Raw genomic sequence first — 10,212 nt, forward strand, 5'->3', positions numbered from 1 at the left:
GATTTAGTTCAGACAGCCTGAACATGAAATTTTATGAGTCTCTCCTCTCCAGTTCACTACAGAAATCTTGCAGTGGAACTGTGGCACAATTGGTAAATCACTACTACAGTCACCAGAAAGATACTCAGGCTTGTCATATAGCCCCTGACTTCAATACCTAAAACATAGATACGCACAACATACCCTCACACACATACACACACACACCAACACACATGTACACACACAGATTTGCTGGCAATGTTGTATCTTAAATTCTTATCCAGAGATTGGGCAACAGCCCACTCATTTGTGAAGGTTTTTTTCCTGATTATTTTGAAGGAGGAGAATAGTTCATGGGACAAAGATGACAAGACTTTAGTGAGGAATTCTTTATAAACAACTAGCTTATAAAAAAAAAAAAAACAGGAGCACAGTTTTTATATTTAAAGCTTACATTCCTTCCACTATAGTATTTTTCTATAATAATCATTGAATTATCAGAAGACAATGTAGCATCTCTCCCCCCTCTCCCTCCCCTCTGTCATAAAATATGACAAAAGTATCAAAAATACTTTCTTATCTTACAAGAACGTACATCTCTAAAAATGTCTGACAATATGTGTAAGGTTTATTTTTCAATACTTGTATGATTTTCCCACCTTTAAGTACTTACCTTTTTTCCAGATGACAGCACATTGTGGCTTCAAGGGTAAACAAGATTAGGAAACAAAAAACTAACAGAGTCCTAGGATGTAGATGTCAAAAATAGATGCAAGAAGTACATGGCAGGCTGAGAGGGCCCTGAGAGGCAAAATGATTTCTGCAGGATGAGAGAAATAGTGACAAATAAGGCATGGATCTGACCTAGTAAGTGTTCCTTGAGGTTGAGAGCATGCTGATTCTCAGGCCTAGCTAAGGATGTTGGGATTTGACAATGTTCACATGTGTATAGAGTGATGTGGGAGGGGAGATTTCAATCTCCAGTATGTCTTTGGGATGGTCTTATTTGAGCAAGCAGCTTAGATCATTGGGCGCTGAGAGATGACACTCTCTACCTCACAATGGAATAGAATATGGAACTCTGAGAGCCAGGCGACTGTAACTGACAGTCAGCTCATGCCAGCTCAAGTGGCCTGTAGCTCAGGAACAAGAAAGATGTTCCTGTGTTGTTTTCAAAGTTCAAGAGACTTAGGTCTTAGACATGATAGGTGTGAGTGCCTCACTCTATGCTGCAGACATTGGATCAGTGCCAAAACATGAATCCATATTCTCAGGCCTTTTTATAAGAAGAAACCAAGGAAATCACAAGGCAACTTAGGCCAAGTATTACTATGACAGCCCACAGTACAACCTTCTTCTTGTGTATACTGAGAAAATATTTACTGCGTACTTTTCAATCCACCCTATTACTCATTTTGAAGTATACTCCTAATTCCATGGTTCAAAAATCCATTGTTTTTACCACCTCAGTGTGACAGTGAGTCAGCCCAAACCCTGAATGTGCCTTATAATATAGGGAGCTTGGACTCAGGGTTGTTGGAAATGCTGGTAAGGGACCTGGTCCCTGCTTACCAGAAAGGTGATCTTTTCTATGTTGGAAACATCCTTCACCATTATAGAGTAGGAGACAATGGAGCAGTTGCTGGATATTGTTTAAAAAGTGAGTGTTCTTCTGTCAAACAGGGCTGATGAGACACCCTGGCAGATTTTTGGAATATTTGGTACCTCTCTGAGACTGTTTCACTGGGGTCTGATCACAGGAGCTTGTCTTGAGACAAAGAAGTTCACTCCCTGGCTAACTCCTTAGGACTGGTCTGCCAGAACATTTCGTTTACCTCAGAAGCTAGTGGAGCCTTAGCAGTTTGCTTGCTGAGAGACTAGGATTAAAGGAATGAGCCAGTGGCACCCAAGGTCCACTTGGAGGCCTTTGAAGGAATATAGAGAGAAGAAAGAATGCAACTTGAGCTTGAATTTGGGGCCTGAGTGCTGTCCTGTTCGTAACACTCTGCCATTTGAGCCCCACGTCCAGGTCTGGCCTTTGGCCAGTTAATTGAAGTATCTTTAGAATTTTACAAATTAGACTGTTTCAAACTATGATCCTCAGATCTCTCACTCCTGTTTAGTAGGATTAGAGGCATGAGCCATTGTGCATTTATTTGGATAGATGCATATTAGCATCCTCACAGAATTTCCTTGAAATTGTGTAGACATATCTCGAGGTTTTGTCTGTCATGTTTACATTACTCTGTGGGATTTAACCAGTCCCATGTGGGTCCTGTTAGTTCAGAAAAAGGAGAAGCACAGAGTTATTCTCATTCTCTCCTCCCATTGGTACAGATCCTTCTACCGTAACTGAGAGGAAGATGAGCAAGATGAAGAAGAAAGTGTATGTTGGGACAAAGAGAAATTCTGGCCTTGAAAAATTGGTATCTTTGAGCTTTTTGATTCAAAGTCAACATTCTTCTTTGCATACCAGTTGTGATTTTCACCAGGGGGTTGAGGCTCAGCACTTCAGTGGATAGCAGATTACACATTGTGGATGCAGTTGTTGTTTTGGGCTCTCATGGATGACAAGGAGGTCTGTGTATAACAAGTCAGTTTCAGTGGGGAAACAAATTTCTCCCCTATCACGGGGAGAATTTTAGAGTATTGTATTTGGGAAATTGTGAGGAGCATCCTGCTTGCAGGAGTCTCTTCCCACCTCCCAACATGCTTGTCCCGCCAGAAAAACGCTATAGGCTCAGGATTTGGAGGGCGGGCTCTCATTTTCCTTGTCTGCCCACAGCATGGTTTGTTCTATCTTTCCTATGTGGATGGACTTCCACCATGATGATTTCTATGAGCACAAGTACCTGACACCATGAAAGAACTTACGCAGTATGTCAAGCTGAACATGCCCTCTTTCGACTTGCTCTTCTGCTCACATATTCTTCTGAAGCAGCTGAAGGAAAGCATGATCCTTGAGACTAAGAAAAAGAGGAAGAAGTCCTTATTTAGATGCCTCAGAGCTGGTGAGTACGGATGGAATCTAGGTCTCTAGGTCTGTGCCTGATTGGCCAAGAACGCTTTGTACGCCCCAGCTTGAAAAAATGTCCTTTTATTGTTATTCTTTGCCAGGTAATATCTGTTCTCCTTTTAAAAGAACTTGGAAGTAATCGCTCATTAGAAACACCCTACCTTCTCATCAGTGTTCAGTCCAAACTCAAGTTCTACAGCTTCCCCAATTAAATCTTCATGAAAGTTTAGTCACACCTTAACTTCTATAGTTCTAAGACTCCTGAAACTATTTCCATGCTCAGGTTTGCATCACCGTAGAACAACTCCTGCAGAACTACAGATAAAGAACCCATCAGTGATGTCATCTATGGTGACTGATAGAGATCGGAAGCCATCACTAATCTCCAGAAAGCATGTGAACATAGATTGCTTTTTTTTAATTTGTAGAAAGGCCCAAGCAAGTTTTGAGTCTTGTGGACATCTCACTGGTTCTGAACACCACATGTGGTGCAGGTGCACCTGCACATACAACCAAGGAAGAAGATGATCCAGAATGTCTCCTATTGATATTCACAATCCACCTAGATCGGCGCCAAACCAGTCAAAAAGACTCGACTTGCTGTGCAGGGTAAATGTGTGCTAAAGGAAAATGACCCCAGTCTATGTTCAGGAAAACCAATAAGAGAAGTCCAAAATCTAGATTCAATTGAGGAAAGAGAATCTTTCCTCACAGAATACCCAGACCAATCTATCCTCCTGCAGGGGATCCAATTTCCAATTAAGAAATTAGAATCTGTCCCTCCCTGGACTCAGGAAGAAAACCCTGTCTTTAATGAGGAAGTAAATCCCTTCGAGGACTCAGAGGCAGAATTTCTGCCTGAAGGCAACTTAGAGGCCAATCTAGATTTAGAGGTTCCATTCCCCCTTCCTGGAAAAATCTTCATTTCTCTTTTTGTTCTGATTTTTAATTCTATTTATTTTTCTAACTTTATTAAAATGTCAATGTTTTTGATATATTGTAGATTTATGAATCCTAAATATGTTTCTTTTTAAGCTACAATCTGAAGCATCGTGCATACGTGTGCTGTTTGGGGGAAAACACAGAGTGACAGGGGCCTGAACAAGAGAGCCTACTGTGTATACAGGGAACTGTTAAATACACAGGGAGCGGCAAAGAAGCCAGGCCATGCCTGGCTGTGGTGATAAGGGGGATAGAAAAGGTTTTGGACACCAGATAAAATGTCCTAGAAAGCTATTCTCTCAATTGGGACAAATGACAAAATACTTGTAGTGGTATGTGGGAAACTCTTCCAACAGTGAGTTCAAATCTGTATACATTTTCTTTGTGCTTTGGGTAAATATGGAAGAAAAATTTGGCTCCAATAATACAAAAATCTACTTATGGTTGATATTTGACAAAATATATAGGAAATATGTATACTGGAAAGTAAAAAACCATCATCAATAGAAGAAAGAAGGCTTACATAGATGAACAAACACAAAATCAGGAAGGAAAATGACACAAATCAGTTGTATGTAAATACATGTTATATTCTTTTTTTTTTTTTTTTTGGGTCCGGTTGTGGGGCCTGAACTCTGGGCCTTGGCGCTGTCCCTCAGCTTTTCAGCTCAAGGCTAGCACTCTACCACTTGAGCCACAGCACCACTTCCGGCTTTTTTCTTTTTGCTTATGTGGTGCTGAGGAATTGAACCCAGGGCCTCACGCATGCAACGCAAGTGCTTTACCACTGAGCCAACTTCCCAGCCCACATGTTATATTCTTGATGTTATATATAGTATATTATATAATATATAAAATTGAATATGATTTTTCAAACTACAAAGTCATTTAAATTTTTAGTCTTGAGTAATTATTTCACAAAATATTAGTGTAAAATATTTTTGGAGAAATACAGCTATAATTTGATTATAATTGTATGATTATATGAATATATATTCATGTGTTTCTAGATCTAACATTGATTATAAATAGATGAATAAACATATACATATATTTGTATATATCTGTCTATGAAGTGAATATAATGAAACTGACTACGCTATGTATAAAAATGCAGCTATGAGTTGAGTCCATGAGACTCAGGCCTGTAATCCTAGTGATGTGGGAAGGTGGGTTCTGAGGTTTAGTCTCTCTTACCCCCAAGGCCTTAGATTTTCAGAGGAGGCCTGGGCCCTTCAGTGTAGCAAAGAGACACATATGCAGTGGGATCACACTCCCCAAACCCAGAGGAAAGTCAGTAGAAATCAGGACAAGCCTCTTATGACACTCTACTCAGTTTCTGTACCAAGATGGCCATCTGTAGAACATCAGATAGAAAGTAGGCATTCCTTCCAAAAGGGTCTAAAAAGAGCCTTCTGAACTATAATCTCTGACTATACTGAGTTAAACCTTACTTCCCTTTCCAAGCTGCAAGCACGTAGAATTATGGCAAGGGCTCAAGAGTGATGGACAACGACTTACAAATACATAAATTTATATACTCTGTTTCCGTAATTCAATGACAAATCACCAAAGCATGTCTTGAATTTTTTTTAAAGGAAATGAAAATACATTCTGAGTGTATCAGGAACTGAGTGACAGTTTGGTTGTTGAATTGTTGAATGCCCTCCTGGGCAAAGGAGACACATATAAGGAAGAAATTATGTGGGGGTGAATGTCCTCACAGAGCTTCACAAAATAATGGCTATAACTTCTATGAGGTCACAGCCACCTTTGCCATAACAACAAATAGGTGTTAGGCACTGGTTTTGCCCTGAAGTGGACTCAACAACACCAACAGGTATGACTTACTAGCCACCATACTTCATCTTAAAGAGCTGTCCTGACCAGAAGCTGAGATAAATTGAACTGGAGAAGGCTGATCTCCATGTAAGACTCCTGAACACTAAGGATTAGGCACTATTATAGGTATTGGAGAAACAGAAGTGAGTGTGGCTCTCTCCTCACCAATTTCATGCTGAAACAACAACCAGAAATCATAATAATTCCTATAAAGCAGAGACATGACATTGGTGATTTTGTAGCAACAACTTCACAGTGAGGATGGGAGGAGACAACCCTGAACAAGAGATAGTTGATATGAAAGCCATCATCCAGGCAATTATCTAGGAGCAAGTACTCCAGGCAGTAAGAACAGCAAGTACATTCCTCCATTGATGGGAATGGACCTGACTTGCTTCAGAAAAGGAAAACAGCACTGACTTGCTTGCTTGTGAATTAAGAATTGAAATGTACAATGAAGAAAAAAAAAGTCAGAAATGAAGATAGGAATTAATTCGATAGATATGGGATACTATGGATTACAAGAAGAAAAGTTCTGATTTTAGTATAAAACTGACATGACCCACTGGAACCAAAGTGCTAAAATAGCAGTCAGACACATCTGATTCACAGAAAGTATACTTCTAAAATGTGATTCTAGCTGGGCTCTGGTGACTTACAATTGGAATTCTACTTACTCAGGAGGCTGATATCTGAGGATGAGTTTTAAGGAAGTCCGAAGAGGAAATTTGGTAAGATATGTCCAATTAAACAACAAAAATATGGATATGAAGCTGTAGTTAAACTTGAAGGTCACTAGCCTTGAGGAAAAAACTAAGAAACAGCACTCAGTCCTTAGGTCCAAATCCCAGGACGTCAAAAACAAAGAAGCCAACAAATAAAATTAGGTGCTCAGTCATTCATCACTTAGCATTCCAGTTCAATGTATTTGGTATGAGTCTTGGAAATTATATCCTTAGCAAATTCTCTCCCCGGATATTTTGCTTCATTACCAACTTTCAAATCCCTGGCAGCATCAATGTCTCCTCCCAGTTACCATAGCAGTCAACCATTGGAAATTTGAAGATATATTTTATTAATCATAAGAATTCTGATCATCTTTCAACATACATCTAATGAGTAGTAGCAGCCACATTCCACTGTTCTGAATGTTTATTATCTTCCTTTGAGTTAATAAGCATTAAAGCTTAAAAATTCTAGAGTGGTTATCAAATTAATTCAATAGTCATCATTCTTCCACCCAATCTTGTAACATATGTTTATAAAAGGAGGGAATATTTGAAAGTGTGTACATGATACCTTCTATGTCTAATAATCTCAAGAAATAGGGTTTTACAGAAACATCCTGATTGTTTTGCCAAAGGAAAGGATAAGAGATTTAAATAAGCCACCTAACATCTCAGAAGGAAGATGTTATTGGCTTTAGAACAATTTCGTAGAACTGTGGAAATCAATTTCAGAAATTCCAGAGGCAAAGGGTATTATTCAAATCACATTATCATGAGGTACAAGCAGTCTGTCTAGATCAACCTTCCAGGAAAAAAAGTCAATGAATGAAAAGCAATGCTTCTAAAACAAACCGGTTGGTGGTGGTTCATGCTTGTTATCCTAGCTACTTAGAAGTCTAAGATAAATGGATCCCAAGTCAAAGCCTGGCCAGGAAAAACCTTCCTGTCTGCAACCAGCACACAGGAAACATTAGCTCTGTTCCTGAAGCCCAGATGGATGGCCTTGACAACAGACATCCAGACACACAACAACACCCCTGTTTGAAATAGTATCAAATACATTCACATAATATCTCTTGTTTGGGAGATAATGTTTAAAAGATGTATCAAAGACAGTTCAAAAAGGCATTTAAAAAGGCAGTGAAATTGGAAATATATACCCACTGACTGAAATGTAACCTACTGCCAGAATAATGTTAATGGGGCTAGAGGCCCATTTGGTAACTTATCCACTCAAACATCTTTCCTCAAATCTTGTCAGCCTGAACAGTGAGACTTTTGAATGCAAGGAATGTGTGTGAGCAGATAGCTTGTAAAAGTAATAATGAAAAGCTAGGCATTGGAAACTCAGGCCTGTAAAAATAGCTACTCAGAACCCTGAGATATGAGGACTCAGTTCAAAGCCAAGTGAGCAAAAAAGACTCTTACCTCCATTTAAACAGTAAATACAGAAAGCTGAGATGTGCTTCAAATGGTAGAGTGTTAGCATCGCATATAAAAGCTAACCACCAGTACACAGGTCCTGAATTCAAACCCAGTACTGCCTCTCATACATAAAATAATCATGATTATACCACAGTATAAAATGCACATGTTAACAAAGGATGTAGATGAATGGGATGATGACATCAATTACCTCACCGTTAGTCTCAACCATTCTGTAGAGTATAGCCCAGTCTGTGAAAACCCATAGTTGAAATCTTTCCTCAAAATCAGCAGATACATCCTCATTTCCCTCTGCACATTTATATAATGTATACACACATATAAGGGCTATATTTTCTAACTAATTTTCTCTTTTATTGCAAAAATACTGTACAGAGAAATGCACAATCTTACACACATGCTTCAGAATTATGTTTTTTTTGTGGGGGGGTCTAGTCATGGGGCCTGAACTCTGGGCCTGGGCGGTGTCCCTCAGCTCTTCAGCTCAAGGCTAGCGCTCTACCACTTGAGCCACAGTGCCACTTCCGTCTTTTTTCTTTTTGCTTATGTGGTGCTGAGGAATCGAACCCAGGGCTTCGAGCATGCAAGGCAAGCCCTCTACCACTGAGCCACCTTCCCAGCCCCAGAATTATGTGCCCTTGTTTAGGTTCCATAGGGAGCACAATATATTCAGCCTCTGGATCATTGTTGTAATCTTAGCTGTTCCCAAGGATGGGATCTGAGGATCACAGTTTGATGCCAATCCAAGCTAATAAATCCTCAAATTCTTATCTGCAATTAAGTAGAAAAAGCCAGAAGTGGAGATGTGGTTAGAGTGGCACAGTGACAGCATTGAGTAAAGCAATCTAAGCAAGACCTACAGACCCTCAGTTCAAGACTGAGTACTGGCCCACTAGCACTTCAATAGCCAACCTCCCCCAAACACCAAACCAAAAATATGTCAAAATATTTTGTAACTTGTGAAGCAAAGTCCAATGAGGCAACGGAGTCAGAAGTAGTCCTAATATTCCTGTTTAGACTTTTTGCTCAAAGCTGACACTCTACCACGAGAGCAACATCTCCACTTCTGGATTTTGGTTTCTCAATTGGAGAAATATTTCAGATTTTTCTGTATAGGCTGCTTTAAACCAGGATCCTCTGGTTTTTACCTCTAAAGCAGCCAGGTTTTAAAATATGAGCCATAGTTGGACAGCAAGTACATTAATATTTTTTGCATGTTTGAATGAATTTTAGAGTAACGTATGTTACTTTTGAGAATGTAGGAAAATAGTAATTAATATTCAAGAGATTTTAAAGCATACAAAGCTGAGAATAGAATTTAGCTGAGAATAGAATGAAGTAAAACAAAATTACCTATGACAGTTTTCAGTCTGTGCACAGAAATGATTGCATTGTTGGAGGCCAAGGCCATCAGATAGCTGAGCTCCAGCTGACTGCTATGCTCATGAGGACAGCTAGTGCTATTCACAAGAATGTGATGTTATTGGATGGCAGGGATCAGCTTCAAGTTAAGAACCTGAAATATTTCTATTGATCTAAAAGTGAAAACACACCAGGACAAGAATGTGATTAAAAGTGCTGAATGCAAAATCCATTGAGTCCAAGGAAGACAGAATAACTCTTTCTATATCTGAAAGAGAATTCTCTCACCAAGAATCCTGAGCCGAATATGGTGGTCAATGTTTGTAATCTCTGAACTTGAGAGGAAGATTTAGAAGTTAGCTTGAGACCAGCCTATGTTTTAGGCCAACAGAAGGACACATAGTAAAATGCTATCTTAAAACAACAACAACAAAAGTCCCAATAACTGGGAATGTGGTTAGTGGTAGAGTGCTGGCCTCCCATGCATGAAGCACTTGATTTGATTCCTCAGTATGACATAAGCAGAAAAATTGGAATTGGTACTGTGGCTCAATTGGTAGAGTGCTAGTCTGCATCAAAGAAGCTAAGGGAGAAATCCCAGGCCTTGATTTCTAGCCCCAGCGCTGGCAAAATTAAACAACAACGACAACAACAACCAAATCCAAAATGCTGTTTGTTGAAATAAATATGTTGAAGATTGTTGATGCTCACTAGAAAATTGTGATGTTGCCATTCATAATGAATTTTGTTAGGAAAAAGTAAAATAAATTATTGAAATATTATCTGGCATTAGACAGGACATAGTGAGATCTAAAAATGATTGCTGCCGATGGTGACTTGACACAACTAACATTACAGATACACGTTCTAGATTGTAATTTTTTTCTCTTTTTT

The sequence above is a fragment of the Dipodomys spectabilis genome, unplaced genomic scaffold, assembly GCF_019054845.1.
Source record: "Dipodomys spectabilis isolate Male_0828 unplaced genomic scaffold, ASM1905484v1 ptg000483l, whole genome shotgun sequence".
Lineage (NCBI taxonomy): Eukaryota > Metazoa > Chordata > Mammalia > Rodentia > Heteromyidae > Dipodomys > Dipodomys spectabilis.